This window comes from Podarcis vaucheri (assembly GCF_965113315.1).
Source record: "Podarcis vaucheri genome assembly, chromosome: 5".
In the NCBI taxonomy this organism is placed as follows: Eukaryota; Metazoa; Chordata; class Lepidosauria; order Squamata; family Lacertidae; genus Podarcis; species Podarcis vaucheri.
Window position 1 is genome coordinate 76,912,094 of NC_138763.1, and position 27,318 is coordinate 76,939,411.

A 27,318-nucleotide genomic window follows, 5' to 3' on the forward strand; every position below is an offset into this window, starting at 1 on the left:
TGTCTCAAATTGAAATGTAACTGTTCATATAAGAAAAGCCCAGCAGCAGCTGCTTGCAAAATATGATGGCTTACAGCATACTTGACATTGTGCCATATTCTGATGAACCTTGATACATATGCCATAAAAAACAAAAAATATTGCATTATTAAATAGGTAATTGGAGCCATTATCTCTTAGGTGCTGTCAGTCAGTGGCTAGTTGCAAACCATTAGTTCTAGAAATTACAGTGTTTTGATATACGCCCATGGAATTTTCTAGGCAAATATCTTAGAGAAGCCCTTTGTCTTGTTTATTTTTCACTACAGATTACTGTGCTGAGCAGCATAAACAACTGCAGGCACCTCCATCTTTCCCTTCTAGTTATGCAGAATGCATTGCCGCTATGTGCGATCATTAGAACCAGTGGTTGACAAGAATGGAAGAAACAGATAGCTTCATTTTCTGCACAAAAGCAAAGATAAAAAGCCAGTTCAAGCCTGGCCTTTTTACTGTCACGAGTCTTTTTCTTTTATTATCACGGTGACCGGGTAAGGCACACTCAGTTCAAGCCTTCAGAGATCTATCTGCTTTACAGCCAGACAGAGAAGCTCTTGACATTTTTTCATCTCTTTCACTGCCAGGAGCAAAACATAGCATTTACCCCAAGAGTTCTCAAACCATTGTATTTAGCCCTTCCTATTGCAATAAAAGCATTTGGGGTTCCTGGCAAATTAGACAAAACAAACATGAACAGGTTGTTCAGCCCTAGGGATGTGCATATCACATGCACATACACAGAAGGATGGATGTTAGGGAGGAACTCATGTGAGGAACTCTGTTTTAGTTAAAGGCTTGCAGAGAAAAACCTTCACCCCAGCACTCTAGCTTGGACACTCCACCCTCTGGCATTGCCATGATTAGGAAGAGCAGTGAGATGTCTGGCCTTTTGTCCCAATTGTAAGGCACTGGGGTTGGGGAGTAAAACACTCCCCGCTCCCAGCAACTGAGCAGGGGCGGGTTACATTGTAGGAGTATTTTATTTGGTCCCTATAATGGGCTGTCATAACCATTGTGCTCTTACTGAGAGAAGCCTGCGTGACCCTTCAAGCCAGGCTAAGAGGGAAGGGATGTCCTGAGGCTGTGTCCTTAATTTAGACTACCATAAATAACTCTTGTGCAAAGCCCTGACCCTTCGAGGCTTGAAAAACACACCTTAATCGTTTGTAGTCAGGCTGTGAATGAGTTGAGTTGCAATGCGATTCTGCATCCGTGTTTCTAACGCCTTCCAACTGCTCCACTTTTGCGCATGTATAATTTTGGTGCTGTTTCTAATACCCTTTCCCTCTCCACCTCTTTGTGAGCTGGCGGTGGGGAACGAGCCTCTTAACGAAACTTAGCTGTACCTCTGTTGAAACACCTGGTACACATTTGTGTTTGGAGGTTTCATCCATCATGCAGGCAGGTCACTTGCTCCCTGTTGTGCAGTCTCTTATTCCTCCCCCTCCTCTGTGCACAACAGTGATGCAAAGACCCAGAATGCCTGTCATTAAACTTTTAGGGCTCCGTGCCCAGAACAATATATGTGCACGTCTCCATGACTGGCTAAGTCAAGGAAATTCCTCAATGCCGCCAACGTCTTCTCAAAGCCCTTCCTGGCCCTTTTCTCCTCCTACACATCCCTGAGCTACAGGGGTCATTGGCTGGTCTACCTGTCTCTTTCTAGCAGAGTGAGTGGCGTTAAGACACGTTCTGTGTGGTATCACAGGAACAACTGCTTCTGGCCACAGTTCTCAAATAACTTCAGTAGGAACAGTTTCATCGTGGAACTGAAAGCTTAAAAGCAGCATGGCCCTTCTATGGAAAATGGCAGCTCTGGGCCAAATCAAACCCCCTCTGTGGTTTTGTAAAATCTGGCAGAATTTAACCTGTGACCTGTAGTCATTAAATAGTGTGGCAGCTGACAAAATGTGGAGAAAGTTGAGACACCCAGATACTGCATTGTTTGTATAATATATTATGGAGCAGGAGGATGGAACTCAACAGGGAAATGCCATTTTCAACAGCAGCCTTGCATTTCTTGTGGCATGTAGTTCTTTCCTTGGAATGACCAGTTTGGGGAGTTCCATCATATATCTTTATTCTTGTCAACAATCACTGAGACTTGGGCATCTTTTGTGATCCTTTCCCTTCAACCCTCCGCTATTAATATAGTGGCATTTTGTAGGGCTGTTGTGAGAATAAAAGTGGAGGGCAGACAGTGTGTAGGAATAGTAGACAAGAACTTAAGCACTTTTGCAGAGTGGTTTATATGACAGTGTGTTATTCTTATTTAGAATTGCTCCTGTTTTTCACAGTCCATCTACTGTGAAATGCCCGACAAAAAATAGCATGAACTCCAGTCACCTACTCAGTGTACCAATTAATGTGATGGACTCACATCATTACACACCCCTGTATCATTGTTAAAGTTAAGCTAGAAAGGCTCTAACTTTGAATTTGTTCTTCATTCCTCCCCTTTTGTAAACTGACTGAAGTTTTCATTTTGGATTAAAACATCATTTCCTGCAGCATGTGCATTAAGTAATGATTCAGTAGATGCAGATAATTTTGGAGTAAAATCTTGTGGCTTTGCCCAATTTTGGCCAACGCTGCTGTGTAGCATAGAAAAATGGTCTGCAAATAGGTAAGATTTAAATAGACTGAGTTCCCCACAATGCTTCACGTTTATGAAATAAGATGCATTTCCTTTTTTCTTTATTTTATACCCCACCCCTCCTTTTGAGCATCTTGGTTTAATTTGGAGAGTGGTTATGGGGTTTGCAAATGAATTTGACACACATAAAACTTGACAAGCAAAAAAAAGCAGGGGGTGACCCTTTGCTTTCTGTGGTATCTAAATCTATCCAAAGTAACATCCTATCTCACCGCCAAGTGCTGCCATCTCTGATTAACTCTTCTTTGGTTGTGCATTTGGGTAACCTCACTGTGTAGCTGAATCAATAACAGCAATTCAATCTGCTGATGCCATATTCTCCAGACTATAAAAATTTCCCCTTGAGAGTGCACTGGCCAAGCTAAACCCCTGGGGAGAGGTAAAGTAGCTCCTGAAGGTGACCTAACCCTGATCTTTCCTCATTTAAGTCCATGTATATATTTGCCACATGTGAGTACCACCCGCCTTTAAAGGGTGGAGTCAATTGGATTTTTCCCCATTTTGCTTAATCATAGTTCAGTAATGAATCACGTGTTTTGCATGTAGAAGTTCTCAAGTTCTCGGGTTTCAATCCTTGGCATTTCCAGTTAGCAAATGCTCAGGGAAGAGGGATCTGAGTGATCCTCTGTTTGAGCCCTTGGAGAGCCACTGGCACCTGGAGCAGTCAGTTTTAAGTTAGATGGACTGGTATGAGACTCAGGCTTTAGAGTCAACCTTGGGTTTCCCAAACTTTGATCATCAGCTGTTTTTCGACTACAACTCCCACCATCCCTGACTGCTGGTCCTTGTAGTTAGGGGTGATGGGAGTTGTAGTACAAAAACAGCTGGTGACCCAAGTTTGGGAAACCCTGCTTTAGACTATGGATTGGCCGAATAGATAAACAAATCGCCCAGCACACATCATTCCTGTCCAAGAGCCACAGCTTCTCTTCTACTAGTTTCTAATCTTCAGTGTTTTCAGACTCTGCTGATACTGGTGCATAGGATGATTTGAGGTGAGGGTATTTCTATACAGCTTGATAAGTATACAGATGTATAACCTGGGGTGGGGTGGGAAACACTGCATTTACAGTACCTGGGAGTCCTATGCTATGCAGGCTTACTCAGGATCAAGTCTAATTCGGTTCAACTGGACTATCCTGTGGGCATGTATTTGGATTACAAGCTTGCTCATAACCAGAGGTCATCAACAAACTGAATTTGTGCCAGCTGATGTATTGTCACTTGTTGCACTTTTGATAAGCTGGCTTTGGATGAGTGTTGCACATGGTGCTTTTAAAAAAAATTGAAACAGTTGTCTTTAAATGGCTTGGGCTTCTCATTTTAGGAAAAATAATAATCAATTTGTGCTGTGGCAATGATTGCACCTTGTGTTATGTGTTGTTGTTGTTTTTAAAACTAAACATGGACGCATATTTTTATTTAGCTATTTTTAAAGCCTCTGTGTGACAAGAGAGTAATAAATGAAAATAAATCCAGAACAGGAATGTATGTGTGCGTGTGTGCGCATGCTCATGTGCACAAAGGAAATCAGACATTTCTGAATTCATTCCCATTTCTGACATTGTTAGACAAAAATTACAGCTCTTATCTGTGCTGTGTAACCATGGTTACCATGTGATTACTTTCAGCAGAGAATTATGTACGAGTATAGGAGACAGTGGCCTTGTTTCAGCCTAGACCATATGCATTTGGCTGATAACTATGTTAATTGACTGCAATCCTTATCAAGGTTGCACATTGGGGTCTTTTAAATAGGCCAAGATTTAAATCTCTACGTCGTTTCCCATTTCTTATATGGAACAACCATTGCTGCTTTTTGCTTAAATTGTACATTGTACATTATACATTCAAATGAGACATGTGTATACATGGACATGCACCTTCCAATCAAGCACACCTTTCCCCATATTTATAAGAGCAGAAGGGTTTGTTGTCAGAAACACAGTGTTGCACTGGAAGAAGCAGCTGTATGTCAATCCCACAACCGTCCATAATGTGCAGCTCAACTTACTAGGTGTCACAGAACCACATATTGCTGCCACCTACTGTAGAACACAGAGCCAATAACTGGCTCATCTTCCATAGCAAGGATAACCACCACTGGCAAACATGTTTGCAGGGAGGAAGGGGTTAAGGTCAGTGCCTGGTAGTGGTAGCAAGGAGCCATTCCGAGCAGCACTTCAACTGACTGAGCCCTATGAAATTGTGTGCACGTACCAGCTTTGAAGCTCAGTGCTCTTCTTAATTGTGCCTCCTTTGGAGTGGTCATTGTGATAGCAAGGGCTGGGAGTGCTGGCCGTTTGTTAGAACCAAAAGAGAAACTAAGACCTTTAATTTGTCAATTGGACAACATCCATAGAAGCCATTTTGAGCAAATGGCAAGAAGCCCAAGTATAATGGATGTTGCACTGGGAGAGCTGAGAAGCCGCCTTCTGTAAACCTGACTCTGAAACCCTGTATTTCATGAATCTGGATCATTAAATGCAGCCTAGTTGCATATGAGCATGACTATTTTGTGCTAGAGTTTTATTTTCACTTGTTTGTTGCATATGTGATCTACCTGTCTATCTATCTGCGGTATCTATCTACAGTATCTATCTATCTATCTATCTATCTATCTATCTATCTATCTCCGTTCCTCACCCTCAGCCATTTTTTTCCTGGCACTCTAAGACCCCACCAATTTTGGCAGCAGCAAAAGTGGGGGAAAGATAGACCCAATGATTTTTTTTTTTTGGGGGGGGTGAACCTCAGCAGCCTGATGGGATGTAAATCCCATCAGTCCCCCTTATAGTAGACTGAAGCAATATGTAAATAAAACATTACATCTGCCAGCCAATTTGTTATTTCAAAGCAAATCCCAATAAAAAGAAAACATAAAGATCATTGGCAATTCTGTTTGATATATTATGTGTTTTGTTTCTCTCACAATGCTCAACTGTAAAAGTGGCTCAAATATTCAAAAATCATTTGTACCTGAGCACATTGGATTGTGGCAGTGCAGAAAAGAAAAACTGTGCAATTTAGTGTCTGTTCTGTGTAAAACTAACAAACGCTACACCATCAAAATTGTTAAACCTGAGGGAAGAAACAAAATAAATAAGTAGTTGAACCTGTTGGTCCAACCCCCACCTCAGGCCCCATATTCTACAGTTGGAGGGGGGATTTGCTAAGCATGCTTGAGGTGCTCTGCTTCTGTGGATTTCAATACAAACTGACCTGTACCTCCCAGTTTGGGCAAATAAAACACTGGGTTGAAAAAGAAAGAAATGAGATAAGGTCCGTTGGTTCAGAACAGAAAAGTTAGAGAGACATTTTAGAACGTGAAAAGGGGAAGTTGGCCATCTTAATGAGATTTAAGAGGAAATGTTTCCGAGCACAATTCAAAGTGTTGGTGCTGACCTTTAAAGCCCTAAACGGCCTCAGTCCAGTATACCTGAAGGAGCGTCTCCACCTCCATCGTTCTGCCTGGACACTGAGGTCCAGAGCTGAGGGCCTTCTGGCAGTTCCCTCGCTGCGAGAAGCCAGGTTACCGGGAACCAGGCAGAGGGCCTTCTTGGTAGTGGCACCCACCCTGTGGAACGCCCTCCCACCAGATGTCAAAGAGAACAACAACTACCAGACTTTTAGAAGACATCTGAAGGCAGCCCTGTTTAGGGAAGCTTTTAATGTTTAATAGGTTATTGTGTTTTGGTGTTCTGTTGGGGGCCGCCCAGAGTGGCTGGGGAGGCCCAGCCAGATGGGCAGGGTATAAATAATGAATTATTATTAATATTATAATTGTTATTATTATTGTTATTATTATTCAGGAAAGCAAACAATTTGTAGGAGGGCAGAAATACACCAGATGAAGAGAATGTAAAGAAAATATAGAAAGCTGCAAGTCCAACTTTATAATTGGAAGAAGTATTTTCTGAATTGCCGAGTCAGAATTGGGGATTGGCTTGATTTGGCAGTGGCCCAGGGCTCAGAAGTGCTTCTTGCCACCCTCGCCACCATCACTGCTGCTTGTTGCTATCACTCTGAACAGTCACTCACCTTGGCCCCCTCCTCCTTGTTTATCCAGAGCTAGTGGCACTTCTTATGGAAGCTGAGGTGACACTTATCTCCATTCTGTGGTGGGTGGCAAGATCCCCCAAGATGCAATTGTCTGATGTCATCACACATGGCATCTTGTGGACTCTACCATTGCAGCCATCCACTGTAGAATGAACCAGCTTGGTTCCCCTAGTAACCATATATGTGTCACCACATATTCGCAGGAAAGAGAGGGTTCAGGGGGGTGCCGGGCAATGGCAGCAAACAGCCATGCTGCAGGGTGACTGTGATGGGAGCAGCAGCACTTGGCAATGGACCAAGTTGGCAGAGGGCCTGCCAGTGGCACCAGGCCAAGGACCCACTAAAGATTGTCACTGGCCCTAATAGATTTTATTTGTTGAATAGTAATCTCGATTTAAAGGCTGATTCAGCATTCCACACTAATAATAAAAGGGTCCAGAAGGAACAGTAGGCCCTGTGGCACATTAATACAATTTCAGAACGGCCATCAGACGACTCGATGATGAATGCTTGGGAAATGATTACAGAATTGCTCTATATGCAGATAATGTTCCCCACTGCCCAGACAGCCTGAGGCAAGTATATTAATTAAATTAAATTAATGGAAATGTTGGAAGAGTACAGTAGTTGTAACACAAGAAAGTTGGGCATAATCCAATATTATCAATAAAGAGAGGAAACAATATACAATGAAAAATGAATACCCATTAAATACCCATATAACAACATTTCAGGAGATATGAACAATTTGGTTAAATGTAAGCATTTGGTTAAATATTTGATTAGATATGCTGCTATGCAGAATAGCAAAAAGTTTCTATGAAAGGTCTACATTAAAGATCTCATGGATGGAAAATTCTTCATGGTGGGAACAAACGTTTTGAACAAATGCTTGCTTTTTACTTCACAATGACAGTTAAGATCCCACAAGAAATCTAGGACATCATTAACTGTTTTTTCCAGAACAATATGATTCCTGGAATTAAATAATGAATTATGCAACAACAACAAAATACTAATGAAGTAAGGCTAGCTAGCAGTTCAAAATCAAATTAAATATTCATGGTGTTATATTGACTTCTGTCTGCATGTGGTGGGTAGGAAAGGCTGTTAAGTCATGCTGGACTACAGAACAGAAGGCCCTATAGCAAAATAAGAGGGGCAGACAGAGGAGCAATGTCAAACTTAATTTAATACAAAATGCCAGATTAAGTAATATGAGATAAAGATAGCAATAATCAAGGTCCCACCAGAGTCTCCTTTGTGTATGTGGTTTTGTATCATCAAGCCTTTCTGATGGCTCAAACAGTTATTAATGTTGATGGGAAAGAGCAAATGCAATCAGAGTTTGTGATTTGCATTTGTTAATTCTCCCCCCGACTTTTAACAAATTAAGCAATAATATACAAACCCTTTCTCTAGCCTCCTTGCCGCCTCCCCAAGTAGCACACTTTCAATATTTACTAGTCAGGATTTTTGTGGCAAAAGTGTCAGTAATTTGCCTGTGGTGGGGCAGGGGGGAGGGAGAGAGATCTTGCCAACATGGAAAATCTGGCTTCTCTTTTAAATGATCACATCACAGGAACATTGGAAACTGCCTTCCACTGAGTCAGTTCATTGGTCTGTCTAGCTCAGTATTTATTTACAACAGTGGTATGAAACTTGTGGTCCTTCAAATGCTGCTGCAGTCCATCTTCCACCAACCCCCAGCAGGATGACTGGTGGTCTGGGATGACGTGAGTTAGAATCCAGCAACAGCTGGAGAGCCACAAGTTGTCTACCTCTAGTCTACAGTTTGCAGTGACTGGCAATGGCTCTGTGGGGTTTTAGAACAGGGGTCTTTCCCAGCCTACCCAGAGTTGTCAGAGATGAACTTGGGACCTTGTGGTCCACCTCTGAGCTACAGCTTTCCCATTTCTTGCTGTCTATGCAGCATAGTAATGATAAATCCCAAAGAAAATTAAGCAATTACTTGCAGGTGGCGATATCTGTTGGGCAAGGGAATTATGTCGGGCAGATCTATCAATAAACATTAGGGTTGCAGTTGAAATGTGGCAGGATTGTTTTAACCAAATCTTGTTCAAATTGAATTGCATGCCAGCGAGAATTAAGGAAATTATATAGTGCAGCTTTCATGGAGATGTTAAAGACGTGATGCATATTAAACGGGGGTTTTGTGTGTGTCATATTTGGTGTTAATGTAAAACCCATGCACACTTTTCTTGTTTGAGACATTGTGAATAGTTGAGATATTGTGGGTGATATACTTTGTCCTACACCACAGGCTCTGTTACTAAATGAGAAGTAGAAATAGAAGTAGGTAATTTATTAGTGCTTGCTGAAATGATACAGCAAAGTACCAGAAGTGTTCTTTTGAAAGAAAAAAATCAGTATCTGTGGAAGAATGGTGTGGGAAGGTGTGGAATGTTATGATTATGTGTAAATTAACTTCCCTGTTTAAGGCAAGATCTGCCAGTGTTATTGCCAGGGCTACATTTTTAAAGGCTTGGGGGAAAATACACTCATGTGAAAATGTGCACATGCAGTTATTGTCAGTATTGTTAAGTAAATAACATTTATGCATTACAGGCACAGTGGGGTTGTTTGTTGTATATTTGTACATTTAGATTGTTTTTATTACCTAAAGTGGGGTGGGGGGTGAAAATGTGATGGCTGCTTGGGTAGTATTGCTTTGTGCTTCCTGTAGAATGCTGCATTCTGGTTCCTGCTTCGAGATGCCTGCAGTTGCTGAACATTGCCAGTAGGAGAAGTTGGTCATGTGATTAACTGGAAGGGTAGGGCAGTGAAGAGATTTACAAAGCAGGAGGAGGTCTCTCACTGTGTGTGTGTATACACATGCAGGGCTTGGGAACAAGGGCTTCTCCCTCCTGCCATTGCTGTCAGACAACCCCATGTCTAAAAAGATGGGTTGCCACTTGCAGAAGAACATCCTTGACTTAGATGGCAACCCTAGCCACATATTCCTGAGAGTAAGTCCTGTTGAGTACACAGATCATATGGTTGTGCTGTATATCCTTAAGCCTTGAACAGATACATGCTTCCACTTTCAACTAGCATTCACAGCCTCCAGGGCAATTATTTCCACTTGTTTTAAAAACCATGGAAGTGTAACATCGTGGAGCCCAATTCTATGCCAGATCCTGGTTTTCTTTGCACTGTAAAACTGGGGAAGTTTGCTTGAGATGAATAAGAAAACATAATTGGGGTAGCAATAACAATATTGTGAGGTCTCATTTAGTAGACCAGTGATCACTGAGTCTTCTAAGGGGCTGATAAACCACAGCCCAATTGCTATCAATTGTAATACAGTGACACGTGACTCAGTTACATAAAATGTACGATTTTGCATTGTTCGGCTGACATAGTGTCTGTGAACTCTTAAAGACTTGGGTTTCTCATAAACTGCCTAATTAGTATTTAAATTACACCCCAAGAACTCCTCTGCTTTAGCTTGAACCTTGTATTTAAACTTTTTACTGAAATGGGGCCTTTTATGTTTGTTAGTACACAAATAGATTTCTAATTAGCCAGCACTGGAAACAGTGGGAAAGATGGATTATTACCAGGGATGGTTTGAGGATAACATTCTCTTTTAGATAGGGGGAGGTCGCTTTGATTTTCCATGACTTTGTGCAATATCACTTCTCTTCACTTTTCTTCTTTTTAAAAAAATACTTCATCAGATTCCTGTTTGTACTTGCCAGTTGGCCTTTAATCAAACAGCAGCGGTCACAAGTATGAATGATAGGCAAATCAATATTGTTGTGACCTACAACCTGTGCCATTAAATGTTTCCCATGCTTCAAAATCGGCATTGTCTTTTGATGGGGGAAGTCCAAGGACACAGCATTTCCTCTCAACTAATCCTCAAAAGCCTGGGATTTCCTTCATTGAAATATTGTGGGGTACGAGAACTCTACCGTGCTAGAGTAGGTAGTTATGTACAAGGTAAACAATGCAAATATTTGCTACTGTTCCATACTGGTTCTGGAGAAGCACTTGTAACAGGCCTCAGGATGTCAAATGCAGTGTCTGCAGGACCAAGGAGAGCTCCCAGTCCTGCTTCAACTAGAACCATTGCTCAGCTGAGTGCTTAAGCACCAGAACAGATCTGATGCCTTACCCTTGCTCCTCAGCTGTGTGCTGGAAGGGACCTGTACACTTAAACTTCCCATAGCCTTTAGGATGTGTTTTCACCACCCCAGAAGGCAGGACTGGACCTACCGTTAGCCGACTAAGGTAGCTGCTTCAGGCAAATGCTTTTGGATGTCATGGAATGGTAAGAAGTTATTGTTTGTTCATTATTGTTTTTTGTCAAGGAAAGGGATTTTCCACACAAGGTGACAAAATAACCTAGTCAGCTGTGGACACCATGCTGCTTGACTTGGAATGGGGTGCCGTTTGCTGCTCCACCTTAGGCAGGAAAATGTTTTGGCTTGGAAACATGCAAGTGACATTTATTGAGTTATTTCCATAATGGCTCTACACCTGATAGGTCTCAGTTCGTGTGTGTGTGTGTGTGTGTGTGTGTGTGTGTGTGTTCAATATCTATCTATCTATCTATCTATCTATCTATCTATCTATCCACTGTCCCTCTCCTTCAGCATAAAGTGACCTCTGGGTAGCTAACAAATCATTACTGACCTCAACAGCAGAATAATGTTCTGCAGAAAATCCTCTTCCTTTGGACAAGGTTGCTATTTCTCAGAGTGCACGTGGGGCAGCTTAAGGAATATGGGGTGTCTGAGAAAGCTTCGTCAAACTCATTCTGCTGTCTACATTTGGGGAATCTGAAGCCTTCTTCAGAAACAGATAGTAATGGTTTCTTGCAAATATTCCACCTACCTCATATTCAGGGTATAGTTATATTGAGGATAAAATATCTTGTAATAATAGGAATGTTGTGTTTGGAAGATTTCTTTCCAGCAGTGAATAGTTTGAAACCTGTCAGGCCTTGAGCATCTAACACTCCTGTCAGCTCAAGGTAAGTTGAGTGGAAGGAAAATGTGTTAATAACCCCTTTCCGGAATATGATTTAAATATCTTTATGTACGTATATTCCCCACATGAAATATGACAGAACCATTGCACTTGTTCAGTACTAATGTGACAGAGAAGAAAAAGCAATGAAGACATCTTAGCAAATGTTGGCTACTCAGATGCATTCTGATATCATTGTAACATAATAATTGCTTAGTGCACTCTAGTTAAATCATGGTTGAAATGTTTCAGACACAATGTTCTTGCAAAAAGTACATGTTGTTGTCTTTATGTGCCTTAAGTGCCTTTAAAAAATAGGGAGTCATTACAGCAACAGGATACAGACCAGATGCAACAGAAATCCTGGAGAATTCTCTGTAGAGCCATCATTCTCTTTTTGACATACTGGCAGCAGCCGAATGTTATTAACTTATTCACATGGGAGGCCACTGACCTCTCCACACCTGGCTGTAACATCTATTCTTCATAGAAACGCCAAATAACAGTTTGCAAAGAGATGCTTGGGAGTGCATAGACAATACCTGCTGAAATCCCAGTAGATTTCCAGTAGTTGGGAGAACCTCAGTGCCCAGGATAAGCTCCCTTATGTCTCCCCTGTAAGTAGAAGTAGATTCATTTTGAGAAATACAGTGGAACCTCGACTTACATGCACCTTGTCTCGCAGATGTTCCAAGTTGCGTCCGTGGCAAACCCGGAAGTAAACACTGGGTTTGCCGCAATTCGCGCATGCGCAGCAGTGGCTTCTGCCATCTGTGCATATGCAGAAGCGCGCTGCGGCTGAATACGCACACACACAAGACACCTCTTCTAGCATCCTGTTTTGACCAGCTGACAGACCTCCGGAATGGGGTATGTCTGTAAATAGAGGTTCCACTGTAGTACAAGTTGTATAATCTGCAAAATAAGAGAAATTCAAATTTTAGGATGCAGCTATTCTTGTCATGGAACTTGGGTCACCCTGGTAGAAATTGTGTGTGTGTTATAAGAATGATACTTATGAAGGGCAGGGGGGAAATGACCCGAGGTGGTGGCAGAAGTGAGGTGAAGAGCAGCAATGCAACTTTACTGGAAACATTTTATTGGGAAAGGAAGGGTGGGACAGAAAGGAAATGAAGCTGATTCCTGAAATATTTTGCCATTTTATTTAAATGAACCTCAAATATTTCACTGTGTTGTTCAATGTACTGATCCATGAAGATGAAAATATACATTGAACAAACTTGCAGATGAGAAAGAGCACCATACACCATCCTGCTTGTACATTTGTTTTTGTCTTAAAATATGCCTTTAAAACACAATCAAAGAGAAAACACTTAATTCCTCATTTCATCTAGGATCCACAGCTCCTTATTGTGAAATGAACCTGACTTTTTTTTTTAAAAAAAGCAGGCTGATAAAGTATGGCTGCACTTAGATGCATTTTAGATGTTGACCACCTTATATATCACTTCAATTTTCACATGTCTCCTCAATGTAGCACCTCTGAATTAAATGCCTTTTCTTCTTGCAATTTTTTCCACCTTGACATCTGGTGTTTTTTAACATCATTTTCATTTTTAATGCTTTCAAACAACTCCTTATGTGAAAATGTTAATAAGCAGGCTTGCGAGAGGGCAGTACCACCTCAACTAGTGAACATGCCAATGCTGTAAATTGTTATGGCTGTTCTGTGGGGTTATACAAAATTAGATGGTAAACTGGGGTGGTAGAATTCTATATGACCACCTGAGACCACAAGTGGGGAAATGCCGTATTTTGAATTCTCCTTTTCCCAGCTCAAAACAATACCCTATGTGTTAACACATCAGAATGAGACTGCCTCTTTGATGGTCTAGCTTCTTACACAAGAGCAGGAAAAGATTTCCATCCCAGATACGTTCTAAATGGTGCTACAATCCAGTATTCTGCATACTCTTTCTTCAATATGCACAATTTACAGAATAGTATTTCTTTAACCTGAATAGCAGAATGGGAGGTGATCCAGTTCTTTAAAACCAGAAGTGCTTTGCCAGATAATTGTGTTTTGTATAGTCAGAGAAGTGCAGCTTCTGAAGGTTTTGTGGTTACCGCTTTTGTTTGGCACTTCCTTTTCTCAAAAACAAAAACCTTTTTATATTGAATCCAGTAACGCCATGAGCTACTGTTGCTGTGTAGTGCTTAATTCTTTCCAGGGCCTTATTCTGTCATGCCAGTATTAAACATTTTGAGTCGCTTTGTCTAATGTGCCAGATCTGAGCTTTAGAGTAAGCCTCTAAAGAGTTTCACTGAGTTTATTATGACATCTAGGGATGCTATGTCTAGGATCCCCAAATCCCCACAATGCAATTTGGACAGCTCATGGAAGAACCCTGACTAAACCTAAGAGGAGGCGTGTAGTAGTGATAGGGGATTCCCTACTGAGGGGAACAGAAGCAGTGATCTGTGGGCCTGACAAGATGTCTCGGGAGGTGTGCTGTCTCCCCGGGGCTAAGATCCAAGATGTAACTGAACGACTGCAAGGAATCATAAAACCCACTGACAAATACCCCTTCCTCTTGGTTCATGTGGGAACCAATGACACTGCAAGCAATAGCCTCCAGAAGATCAAAAGAGAATACGAGGCTCTGGGCAGGAAATTTAAGCAATTAAATGCACAAATTGTCATCTCATCTGTCCTCCCAGTTGAACGACGTGGCCCAGGGAGAGAGGGGAAAATAGTGGAAGTGAACAGCTGGCTTCGCAAATGGTGTAATAATAATAATAATAATAAATTTTATTTATATCCCGCCCTCCCCAGCCGAAGCCGGGCTCAGGGCGGCTAACAACAATAAAACAGTATAAAAGTATAGCATAAACAACATTCTAAAATCATTCATTATAAATTAATTAATTCAGGCCACTGGCAACCATTGGGCCAGAGCTCCGCGAAGATTGCCGAGGGAGGGAGTCAGGCTGTGCCCTGGCCAAAGGCCTGGTGGAACAGCTCTGTCTTGCAGGCCCTGCGGAAAGATGTCAAGTCCCGCAGGGCCCTGGTCTCTTGTGACAGAGTGTTCCACCAGATCGGAGCCACAGCCGAAAAAGCCCTGGCTCTAGTTGAGGCCAGCCTAACTTCTCTGTGGCCTGGGACCTTCAAGATGTTTTTATTTGAAGACCGTAAGTTTCTCTGTGGGGCATACCAGGAGAGGCGGTCCCGTAGGTACGAGGGTCCTAGGCCGTATAGGGCTTTAAAGGTTAAAACCAGCACCTTAAACCTGATCCTGTACTCCACCGGGAGCCAGTGCAGCTGGTGGAGCACCGGGTGAATGTGATCTCGCAGCGAAGACCTCGTAAGGAGTCTCGCTGCAGCATTCTGCACCCGCTGGAGTTTCTGGGTCAGTCTCAAGGGCAGCCCCACGTAGAGCGAGTTACAATAATCCAGTCTGGAGGTGACCGTCGTGTGGATCACAGTGGCTAGGTCCGGCCGAGAGAGGTAAGGAGCCAGCTGCTTAGCTTGGCAGAGATGGAAAAATGCCGCCTTTGTTATAGCTGCAATCTGCGCCTCCATGGAAAGGGAGGTGTTGAAGATTACACCCAAACTCTTAACGGACAGTGCTGGCACTAATTGCGCCCCCGCAAGAGATGGGAGTTGCCCCCCCAATCCCATATCGCCCCGTCCCAGCCACAGGACCTCTGTCTTCGAAGGATTTAGCTTCAACTGGCTCCCACGTAACCATCCAGCCACAGCTTCCAAACATCTGGTCAGTGTGTCTGGGGCCGAGTCAGGATGGCCATCCATCAACAGATAGAGTTGGGTGTCATCGGCATACTGATGGCAACCCAGCCCAAAACTCCGAACAAGCTGGGCGAGGGGGCGCATAAAGATGTTGAAAAGCATCGGGGAGAGTATCGCACCCTGAGGTACTCCACACACCAAGGAGTGGCGCGATGACAATTCCCCCCCAAGCGCCACCCTCTGTCCCCGACCAGAGAGAAACAGGAACGGTTTGGATTCTTAGATCACGGACTGCAGTTTCTTGAAGATGGACTTCTGGCAAGCGATGGGCTGCACCTCACAACGGTTGGGAGGAATGTTTTTGCCAAAAATCTCAGAAACCTCATCAGGAGGGCTTTAAACTGACTAATGTCGGGGAGGTAGACAGTGCTCCTGAAGGTAGGAGTCTATCAACTGATGAAGATGATCATCCAAATGTCATAGACCAAATGGAGCAAACAGCACGCAGACTTAGTGGTGGGAGGAAAAAATCCTTAAATAAGAGACACAGGGGAATGATTAATGGACTTCAATGTCTGTACACTAATGCGCAAAGCATGGGAAATAAACAAGATGAGCTTGAGCTCTTTGTACAGCAAACTAAATATGACATAATAGGCATCACTGAAACCTGGTGGGATAAGTCCCACAATTGGAATGTAATAATGGAGGGATACAATCTATTTCAGAGAAACAGACCAGACAAGAAAGGAGGAGGAGTGGCGTTATATGTCAGGGATGTGTATACCTGTGAAGAGATCCAAAATTTAGAACCTCAAAGCCAAAGTGAGAGCATTTGGGTCAAAATTAAGGCAGAGAAGAATAACAGAGACCTCATTGTGGGAGTTTACTATAGATCCCCAAGCCAAACGGAGGACATAGATGATGCCTTCCTGGAACAGATGGCCAAGCATGCAAAAGGAAGGGAGATAGTAGTAATGGGGGACTTCAATTACCCGGATATTTGTTGGATGTCAAACTCAGCGAAGAGCATAAGGTCAAACAGATTCCTCACTGGCCTTGCAGACAACTTCATTGTCCAGAAAGTGGGAGAAGCAACAAGAGGAACAGCCATTTTAGATCTGGTCCTAACCAATGTTGATGACCTGGTTAGTGGGGTAGAAGTGGAAGGATCATTAGGCGTGAGTGATCATGCTCTTCTGAAGTTTACTATACAGCGGAAAGGAGCAACCAAGCATACTAGGACTCAATTTCTTGACTTTAAGAAAGCCGACATCATAAAACTTAGGGAAGTGCTGGGTGAGATCCCATGGACAGTAATACTAAAAGGAAAGGGAGTTCATGATGGCTGGGAGTTTGTTAAGAGGGAGATAGTAAAAGCACAACTTCAGGCAATACCAATGAGACGGAAACATGGAACGTGCCTAAAGAAGCCAGGGTGGCTATCTAAAGAACTTTTAACTGAGTTAAAATTAAAAAAGGATGTGTACAAAAAATGGAAAAGGGGGGAAACCACCAAAGAGGAATTCAAACAAATAGCCAGCACGTGTAGACACAAAGTCAGGAAAGCTAAAGCACAGAATGAACTCAGGCTTGCTAGAGAGGTTAAAAGCAACAAAAAAGGCTTTTATGGGTATGTTCGTAGCAAAAGGAAGAACAAAGAAACAGTGGGGTCACTCAGAGGAGAAGATGGTGAAATGCAAACAGGGGACACAGAAAGGGCTGAACTCCTCAATGCCTTCTCTGCCTCAGTCTTCTCCAATAAAGAAAACAATGCCCGACCTGAAGAATTTGGAGCAAATGATTCAGCAGAGGAAACACAGCCCAGAATAACTAAGGAGATAGTACAAGAATACTTGGCTAGTTTAGATGTATTCAAGTCTCCAGGGCCAGATGAACTGCATCCAAGAACTGGCAGATGTGATCTCAGACCCACTGGCAGTCATCTTTGAGAATTCCTGGAGAACAGGCGAAGTGCCGGCAGACTGGAGGAGGGCAAATGTTGTCCCTATTTTCAAAAAGGAGAAAAGAGAGGACCCAAATAATTATCGCCCAGTCAGTCTGACATCAATACCAGGGAAGATTCTGGAGCAGATCATTAAGCAAACAGTCTGTGAGCACCTAGAAAGGAATGCTGTGATCACCAATAGTCAGCATGGATTTCTGAAAAATAAGTCATGTCAGACTAACCTGATCTCGTTTTTTGACAGAATTACAAGCCTGGTAGATGAAGGGAACGCAGTGGATGTAGCCTACCTTGATTTCAGCAAGGCATTTGACAAGGTGCCCCATGATATTCTTGCAAAGAAGCTAGTAAAATGTGGTCTTGACTATGCTACCACTCAGTGGATTTGTAACTGGCTGACTGACCAAACCCAAAGGGTGCTCATCAATGGTTCCTCTTCATCCTGGAGAAGAGTGACTAGTGGGGTGCCACAGGGTTCTGTCTTGGGCCCGGTCTTATTCAACATCTTTATCAACGACTTGGATGATGGACTCAAGGGCATCCTGATCAAATTTGCAGATGACACCAAACTGGGAGGGGTGGCTAACACCCCAGAGGACAGGATCACACTTCAAAACGACCTTGACAGATTAGAGAACTGGGCCAAAACAAACAAGATGAACTTTAACAGGGAGAAATGTAAAGTATTGCACTTGGGCAAAAAAAATGAGAGGCACAAATACAAGATGGGTGACACCTGGCTTGAGAGCAGTACATGTGAAAAGGATCTAGGAGTCTTGGTTGACCACAAATTTGACATGAGCCAACAGTGTGACGCGGCAGCTAAAAAAGCCAATGCAATTCTGGGCTGCATCAATAGGAGTATAGCATCTAGATCAAGGGAAGTAATAGTGCCACTGTATTCTGCTCTGGTCAGACCTCACCTGGAGTAGTACTGTGTCCAGTTCTGGGCACCACAATTCAAGAAGGACACTGACAAACTGGAACGTGTCCAGAGGAGGGCAACCAAAATGGTCAAAGGCCTGGAAACGATGCCTTATGAGGAACGGCTAAGGGAGCTGGGCATGTTTGGCCTGGAGAAGAGGAGGTTAAGGGGTGATATGATAGCCATGTTCAAATATACAAAAGGATGTCATATAGAGGAGGGAGAAAGGTTGTTTTCTGCTGCTCCAGAGAAGTGGACACGGAGCAATGGATCCAAACTACAAGAAAGAAGATTCCACCTAAACATTAGGAAGAACTTCCTGACAGTAAGAGCTGTTCGACAGTGGAATTTGCTGCCAAGGAGTGTGGTGGAGTCTCCTTGTTTGGAGGTCTTTAAGCAGAGGCTTGACAACCATATGTCAGGAGTGCTCAGATGGTGTTTCCTGCTTGGCAGGGGGTTGGACTCGATGGCCCTTGTGGTCTATTCCAACTCTATGATTCTATGATTCTAATTTGCACATTATGAAAAAAAAAATGCCCTACTAATCAACTGATCTGATCCACCACATCAGCCTAGCTAAATGTATAACAGCCTGAATTATTCTTGCCAGCAATAAAAACAAATGAGTAGAAAATGTCCCCCCATTCTCTGAATGTATGCTCAACATTATTTCTAAAAATGAGACTTTTCCTACCAGTTGCCCAAAGGTTGTGGGTTGCCAAGGGCAGCTGTTGAATTTCTACATCCCTCTCCTTCTAGGCCACTGACCTCCTCTCTTCATTGACTCTGGGAATAGATAATTTGCTCCCATCACAGCTGGCTGGGATAGGGGAAGCTTTCCATGTGAGAAAGAGGCCTGAGGACATTGAGGGGGTAAAGCATGGCCTTTTATCCAAATGACTGAATGCCTTGGAGGAAAATGTTAATATTCTGCAGAAGCTGATAAAGTTAAACAAGCAAGTGCAAGTCATTCCAATGCAGGCTTCTGGGAGGAAATGCGCAGATTGGCATCTTTAGATCCTACGGATCCCTGAACTTAGTTCATTATCATTCTTTCTTAGAAAAGAAACCAAAAACCCACCAAGCTACTCCAAGTGTTAATTAGATGTGGTTTACTAGAGCAGATTCCTAATTTTAGAAGGATTAATCTTCTGTGTTAACATGATCAAAATAGAAGAAGATACACTTCAGTCAGTGTATCTGAAGAAGTGTGCATGCACACGAAAGCTCATACCAAGAACTAACTTAGTTGGTCTTTAAGGTGCTACTGGAAGGAATTTTTTTTATTTTGAAAATAGAAGAAGAGGATGTTTAGACTAGCATATGCAATACTTACCAGTTTCAGGAGGATGTAGAATTAGCTTCCTCTGGTAGGAGGTCTGGTCAGTGATGGTTTATAACCTACAGGTGGCCTCCCAGATAGCCAAAGAGTTGAGAACTTAAGTCAAGATGAATTCTCCCCACCTTGAAACTACTTTGCACTCCTGAAAGTAGAAAGAGAACTGATACCTCTGGTGATGGGTGGGCATATATTATTGGCTGCACTCTCAGCTGACAAAGATGGAGAATACTGTGAGCAAGAGGCGCCTAAGTGTCTCAAAAGCCAGTGGTATCTCTTGACAAGAAACCAGAGCACACTGAACCAGGCTGGGGCAAGCCTTGGGTGCTAGTCTAGGCAACCCTATTATGACTCAGGGCTGCTGTTGTCATCAGTTAATGTGGGAGCAGGAGAGGCTGCTTACCATTTGTCGTCCTTACTATGACAAAAGCAAGAGAGTGGCTGACCTTGTGCCTCTAGGGATTGCCTCTTGCTTATTGCCTCCTTGTTCTCTTTCAAGGATCCAAGCTCAGGCAAATGGAAAAAGAAATCTTGATCTTTCCTTAATAATTACTGCTCTTCGATCTGTGCTGTGTGAAAGTGTCTCTGTCATGATTCATATTGTTGCCACTCTCTGTAAACCTAATTGATCATCGGTAATTGCCTTAGATCAGGTTAGACCATTTAACTTAATGTTGTCTTCTAGGGGCTGCTGTGCTTGCTTGCATTGCTCACCACCCATGCCTGCCTGCACCCACACCAGCCCTTCAGCCATCTCGCCCCAACCCCCATAGCTCATCCCTAAGATGCTCACATCTCACCCCAGACCCTAGTAACTTGCCCAACTCCCTTCCCCATCCCCTCACAGCTTGCCCCCAACCCCTTCCCTCACCCCCACACAACTCACCGCAACCCCTCTATAACTTGCCCAACCCCTCTTTCTCCCTTCCCCAAGAAACCTGGTCCAAAATAACACTAGTACACGTGTATTGTCTGTGCCACTAGGCAGTCAATAATATTATTCTGAGATGCATCCTTTTAAAATGATAGAGATGCAACTGGACTGGCAAAGTTGTTACAGGGCCTAAGCTCTTCCAAAAGTAGCTCACAGATACAATATTTTGATGAGCCATTATGTGTTAGATAGTCCTCAGGGGCAGAAAATGACCACATGGCTTATTATAATGTGTATTTATTTTTTAATATGTGCTGTTGCCTTAAGACACACTTTTTGCTAACTTGTGCTGTCGTTGACCAAGATGCAAATTGACTAGATGCTACAATATGCTTTGTAGTTTTGCGAGATGGGGATAAAAATAACACATTAAAAATTGTGAGACCTCAATTAAAATAACACATGGAGAGGATGTTAAAGTAATGTGAAGCACATTATTGCATGCATGTTGAGAATATGCCCTCCTATCAGCATCACTGGTGTCAACAGCCAGCTAGAGCGAGCTCCCTAACGAGAGGTTTCTAATTAGTCTCTCCCCACCCCCTTGACTTAGATATCAAATTAAATGTGCTTTATGTTCTATATTGTGCACTATTATGCTTTAAAATGCTTAGATCTGAACAACAAGCTGAACGATGGATCCTAGCAGTGACTTACTTCTACAACTCACTAATTTGACAGTGAAGCACAGGCACTGACGGACAAATGACTGTCAGAAGTGGCAGTAGTGGGATTCGGATGCTCCGCAGCAGGCGGCAGGATAGCATAAGCCTGCAGGGATGGCTTCAAAGGTTGTGGGATCAGGCATTTGCCAGTGCCCCAAAGCAAGCAAAGGACCCAGTGCCCCCCACTCTGTGCTGCCATCTTCTTCTTTGGCAATCACTTGTAGCCAAGTAAGATTGTCTTCCATGAATGTGGTCTTAACAGCGTGTCTGTAAGTGACTGTGGAGGCCAATGCTGGATCCACACATCCTTTCACAGTGGGGATATAGGTTTCTGGGTGGGAGTTGATCGTGGTGAGGATTTGCCAAACGTGCCTTCCTCTTAGCAAGTTTCTCCCTTTCTTCCTGAGTTTGTGCTTCTTCAAAGTCCATGACACCTTTGGTGGAGGCTATTCTCCAATTGAAGCGCTTACAGGCTTACCTTTGAAAGGGCATCCCACAATGTCAGAGGCAGAATGAGAGAATTCTCAGTTTGTACATCCCACCTCAGTGACGGGACCCCACTGAGAACTTTCATGAGGGCCCCCCAAAAATCTGAGTTTCAATATTGACTAAATCACAACTGTGGTGGTGGAAAGGCCTCTCACAGAAAAGGGTTCCAGTGGCAAGCTCTGTTAAATCTGTATGAATATGGTGGGATGTGGAGAAAGAATGAGGCTGTTTCACTTAAAGGTTCTGTTCACTATTCACTTAGATGCGGCTTAGGAGCACTTTTGCATTGACATTGGTGATTATCATGATGAGTCACAGAAAAACAGCAATCCTTAAATGAGAGATATAATTTGATATATATGTTTCCAGTTTTTCCAGTGATGCCTAATCAGTTGCATTAATCAATAGCTTGATTCATCCCAAATAGCACACATCATGCTAGTGGACATGTGGGCGGCTTTTGGGAAATGAAAGTGTCAGGTACAAGTTTACTTAGCTGAGTTATTCTGTCTTGTAGGTAAATATCTCGTTCTTACTGGGTTTCATCTAAGCAGACCGAACAGAAGCTAACTTTGAACTCCGCCACCATCTTAAAGCTTTGACCATGATTTGAGAAATTGATCTCATCATTCCCTTAACACGGGGATGAGAAACGTGTGGCTATTCATATGTTGCTGGTCCCCCAACTCCACCTAAGCAAAATGAGAATGCCTTGAAGGAAACAGGGAAGTTCTGAAACCACCAGATAGCTCAGTTGGTTAGAGCATGGTGCTGATAAATACCATGGTCACAGGTTCAGTTCCCATTTGGGACAGCTGCATATTCCTGCATTGCAAGGAGTTAAACTAGGTGATCCTCAGGGGTCTTCCAACTCTACAATCCTGTGATTCTATTAAACACCATAATGAACTCTGAAGCTTTTGTGACTGATACTGTATTTAAAGGTTTTAACAGCCACAATGCTGAACCATAGTTTTCCACTAGCCATAGTCTACATCTGCTAATTGTTTTAAATTAGTATTTTCTTCCAGCTGTCTGTGTCACCAGCATTTTTGGCCAAAAGAGTGAAGTTCAGGCAGGTCCATCAAAGGCAGTCATACCACAGACCATGATCTCAGACCCTGAAAGGTCACATGACACCAGTCTGGTGCCTCTGGATGAAATGAGTCTCCTAGAGCCACTGCCCTCTCTCACTTTGAGCAGATTGTCACTCAGGAAAGTTCCTCGCATCTTCCTCTGTGCCCACCAGACTACAGCTTTCAACCTGATACTTTGGTACCTTTACCCTGCTTTTCTTTGACCTTCAGCCTTTTTCCTTCAGTCTACTTATCTACCCCTAGCCCAAGGTTTTTGCCGGCCCATGAACCTGGATACCTGAAACCTAAAAAGAGTTCAATGAGAGATTTCATCCACATAGGTTATTTTAATTTGTGAGGGGAGCAGAAGTGGTGTGTGGGATGATCTGTTTCTCCCCTCTCATTTTGCTAATGAAGCTCACAAAAGTGACCTTGGAACTGGCCCCTGAGGGATGCCACTTATTTTGTGTATTTTAACACAATCCATGATTTATGATCCCTTTTCTGGTGTCTCATCGGGGGGGGGGGCTGAATGCTTAAGCTGCTTGAATTTCAGCATAGAGAGTCTGTTCAAATGCTGCTGTCAAGCTTGATTTTCTCAAAGCTTCACCTCATGACCCCTTGGCATTTCAGGGAGACATTTTGTGATAGCATAAATGGGCTCCAATAGGCATGTGTCAGAAGCTTCTGGGTGGGGTCTGTGGGGTTCATTCTAAGGACCGTTAGACCAGAGGGATAAACACATGCTGTTCTCCACCAGAGTTTTAATTGCTGAGTTGTTTTGTTGCATTTTTTAATGGATTTAATAATGATGATGCCGACCACCACGGCATTTTAATGGGATTGTTTATGGGGCTTCAAATTCTAATGTTTGTGCAGTTGATTTTTGTAAATCACTCTGAAGCCTATTTTGGCATTCAGCAGTGTATACATAATATCTGCTCATATACTCCTTAACTAGGCATTATTTTCATTTATTAAATTTATACATCGTCTAACAGAAGATGCCTTTAGATTGTAAACTGGGTCCCAGGTGAGCTTCCCTGGGGAGAGCATTCCAAAGCCTGGGGTGACATTGGCCACCACTGAGCACAGGCTATTTCTTGTCTCACTACCCTTAACATTGCACTGTAAGCTCCAGGAGACTGGCCAGTATCTCACCTTCAGGGTTCTTGAAGGACACTGGTCATGTTACTTGTTTGCAACTTCCAGAACTGCCAGTGTCTCGGAATTCTTCATCTTGGCTCCAGTGTAAGTCAGCAGTTTCCCCTGCCCTAATTTCCTTCATTTTCAGGGGTATGTTGAGGCACATCCATCAACTGCTGTTGTAGCTGGAGATTAAGCACTGAATCAAGATGTGCTACCTATTGAAATGTGGAGGTTTTGGTTTCCTTGGTAACCGCTACTTTAAAAAACAAACCCCAACAACAACAACAACACCAGGTCTGATGGTTACTTGTATTTTCCCCCCTCCCCACCCAAAATTAGTAACAGAGCCACACAGTTTGAAAACAGTTGTCATACATAATATATTTCTGCAAAAAAACCTATTATACCTTAAGGTTGTCAAAACTGGATGAAAATAAATCTCTTGGTTGTGTAACAGTGCCTAACACCGCAGCTCTGAAATGTGAAAATACACGCACTTTAGGCAATTCTTCCCTCTCACTAGCTTTCCCCTTCCACTTCATTCTCAGTGATGGCTCTTCCCTGTGAAAACAGAAACCGTAGGGCTCTAAGATACACTTTGTGATAGATTCCATTTGTCTGGCGACTATGAGCTAGTGTTAATAAGAGAAGACGGAAAAGCTAAAGCCCCCAGGGCAATCTGCAGAAGAAAAAGTGAATTAAGGTTAAGGGAGAAATGTGTCATCCTCAATATTAGCTGTCCTTCAGCTGATCGTCCATTGAATTTGTGTTGTATACACACACACACACACACACACACACAAATATGCTTTTAATTTTAGGCCTGCTTTGTTTTTTTAAAAGAAATTGAGAGTACTAACTAGAAATACAGAACTCAGATGCTAATATAATTCCTTTACACTGCACAGGAAGAGATATGTTGCATTATTTCTGCAATTTCCACTGTCTGGGGAGAAGCAACGCCAGGAGTTAAAGGTGTGAAAAGCTTACTGCTCCTTACAGAAGAGGGAAAATGGTAGAGTTTGAACACTAGCCATTTCCCCATTTTGCTTCTTTAGACTTTATTAATTACACTAGAAGAACGACAGTTTAGAAGCATGCTTAGAAGAAGGACCTTTACACTGCAGGATGTTGGCAGGTGTGCTCTTAAAGATTTCAGGCGCACACCCATAGGACAAAAATTTGCATAAAGCGTGTGCATTCTAATTCATGCGTATATATGCAAATTTAGAAATAATTACTGGAATGGAAAAAACTGGGTGCTAGTTAAGTCTCAGCTGGTGATTTAAATGTAAATAAGGTGAAAAGGCTTCTGTACTATGCCCTGATCCTTCCATTGTGGAGGAAAGTACCACTTCAATGGAGCTTCCTTCTGAGTTAACAGCCTCTCACCAAGGACGCTAAGTGAGTTTTTGTAAGGAGAGGGAGAAACATAGGGCCAGTGGCAAGCATTGGAGCAAAGGGAGACTATGACACTTCAGCCTTTCAGAAGGTAGTTGAACAGGTATATCAACAGGTGGTGCAGGTCTGAGATGGGTAGCTGCGGGGCAAGTAGATGTTGCTGCTCAGCCATTTAGTGCAGATCTTGAACTTGTCTTCCTCATTCTCCCTCTGGGTGATGGCGTGCCTCCAGATAACATTCACCCAGCAGCACCAAATGTGTATGTTCAGTCTTCACCAGCAAGGCGTCCTCACAGCCAAGACAATGTTGTCGCTGCCCAAGCATGCCATGACACCACCTGGGAACATTTGCATCCCCCTTGTAAGCAGTTCTGCCCCTGCCGTCCATCTGGGTAAACTCATTCTCTCACCTGCCCACTAGAATTAATTGGCAGAGCTGCTAACTTGCTCCCATAATCAACAGTTTAAAGCCTCAAATGCCATTGGGAAATTACTGTTTTGGGTTCCTGGGTCATTGTAATTGCCTGTAGAGGCAGCCATTTCCCACATACAGTGCCCCTGGGCACAAGGAGTTTCCAAGAGGCATTTGGACCAGGGTGGAGGAACCAGTTCACAGGATGCGGCCCAGTGCCTTTGTAGCCTTCTCCCTTCCCACTTCCACTCTCCCTCCCACACAGCTGAAGTGTGAGGTGATGGCACTCACACATCCTCACACCCCCTGCATCTGCCGGGTGGACTTGGAGCAGAGAAACATTGGGCCAATGGACTAACAATACCCCTGGTGTGTATCTTGTGTCCCCATGGGACTGCCAGTGGAGTTGAGGCCAGAGCACCCAGCAGCAGAAGTGAAAAGCAGGCATTGTCTTCCTTGCAAACTTTGTGCAGCATTTTACCATTTCCCGTAGGGATGAATGGCAGCTCATTTACTCTTTACCACACAACTAAGGGCAGGTCTTCTCAAGCAGGTTAATGGCGCCGGAATAGCCCCATTCTTTGCTCCATTTGTTGTCCTTGCCAGAGTGTGATGGGGCATTGGAAACTTTTTTATGGGCAAGCAAGAAGTAGTTGCATATGTTAGTTTTAATAGAAGCAAGGCCCAGATGGTAACTGTGAATAGCAATACTGTATGATCAAGAATAGGCGTCCTATTGTGACAGCACTCATGAAATTAAAAGACGCCTGCTCCTTGGGAGAAAGGTGATGGCAAACCTAGACAGCATCTTAAAAAGCAGAGACATCACCTTGCCAACAAAGGTCCGTATAGTTAAAGCCATGGTTTCCCCAGTAGTGATGTATGGAAGTGAGAGCTGGACCATCAAGAAGGCTGATTGCTGGAGAATTGATGCTTTTGAATTATGGTGCTGGAGGAGACTCTTGAGAGTCCCATGGACTGCAAGAAGATCAAACGTATCCATTCTTAAGGAAATCAGCCCTGAGTGCTCACTGGAAGGACAGATCGTGAAGCTGAGGCTCCAGTACTTTGGCCACCTCATGAGAAGAGAAGACTCCCTGGAAAAGACCCTGATGCTGGGAAAGATGGAGGGCACAAGGAGAAGGGAACGACAGAGGACAAGATGGTTGGACAGTGTTCTCGAAGCTACAAACATGCGTCTGACCAAACTGCGGGAGGCTGTGGAAGACAGGAGTGCCTGGCGTGCTCTGGTCCATGGGGTCACGAAGAATCGGACACGACTAAACGACTAAACAACAACAACATGATCAAGAATATTCATGGCTGAATCTGTCTCATTTGCTCTCTCATTTAAAATCTGCTAATCTTCGAAAAACAATAATATATAAACTGGGATGGTATATCCTTTTCCATTAAAACTGTTAGATGACTAAATGTTCATAGCGATTCTTAATTATGTCCTACCAGTTTCACTGACATATTTCGGTTGCAT

The 27,318-nt window shown here is 43.2% G+C and overlaps 1 protein-coding gene and 1 long non-coding RNA gene across 5 annotated transcripts in view; one reads left to right on the forward strand and one right to left on the reverse strand.

Moving 5' to 3' along the window:
* Nucleotides 1-27,318, forward strand: part of ANK3 (ankyrin 3) — a 400,513-nt gene that overhangs the window by 116,306 nt on the left and 256,889 nt on the right. The window lies entirely within an intron of this gene.
* LOC309532573 lies at nt 11,926-20,206 on the reverse strand. The gene is made up of 2 exons (XR_014219940.1): nt 19,698-20,206; nt 11,926-12,673 (listed from the first exon to the last, which is right to left on the reverse strand). It is a non-coding gene; the product is annotated as an uncharacterized lncRNA (long non-coding RNA).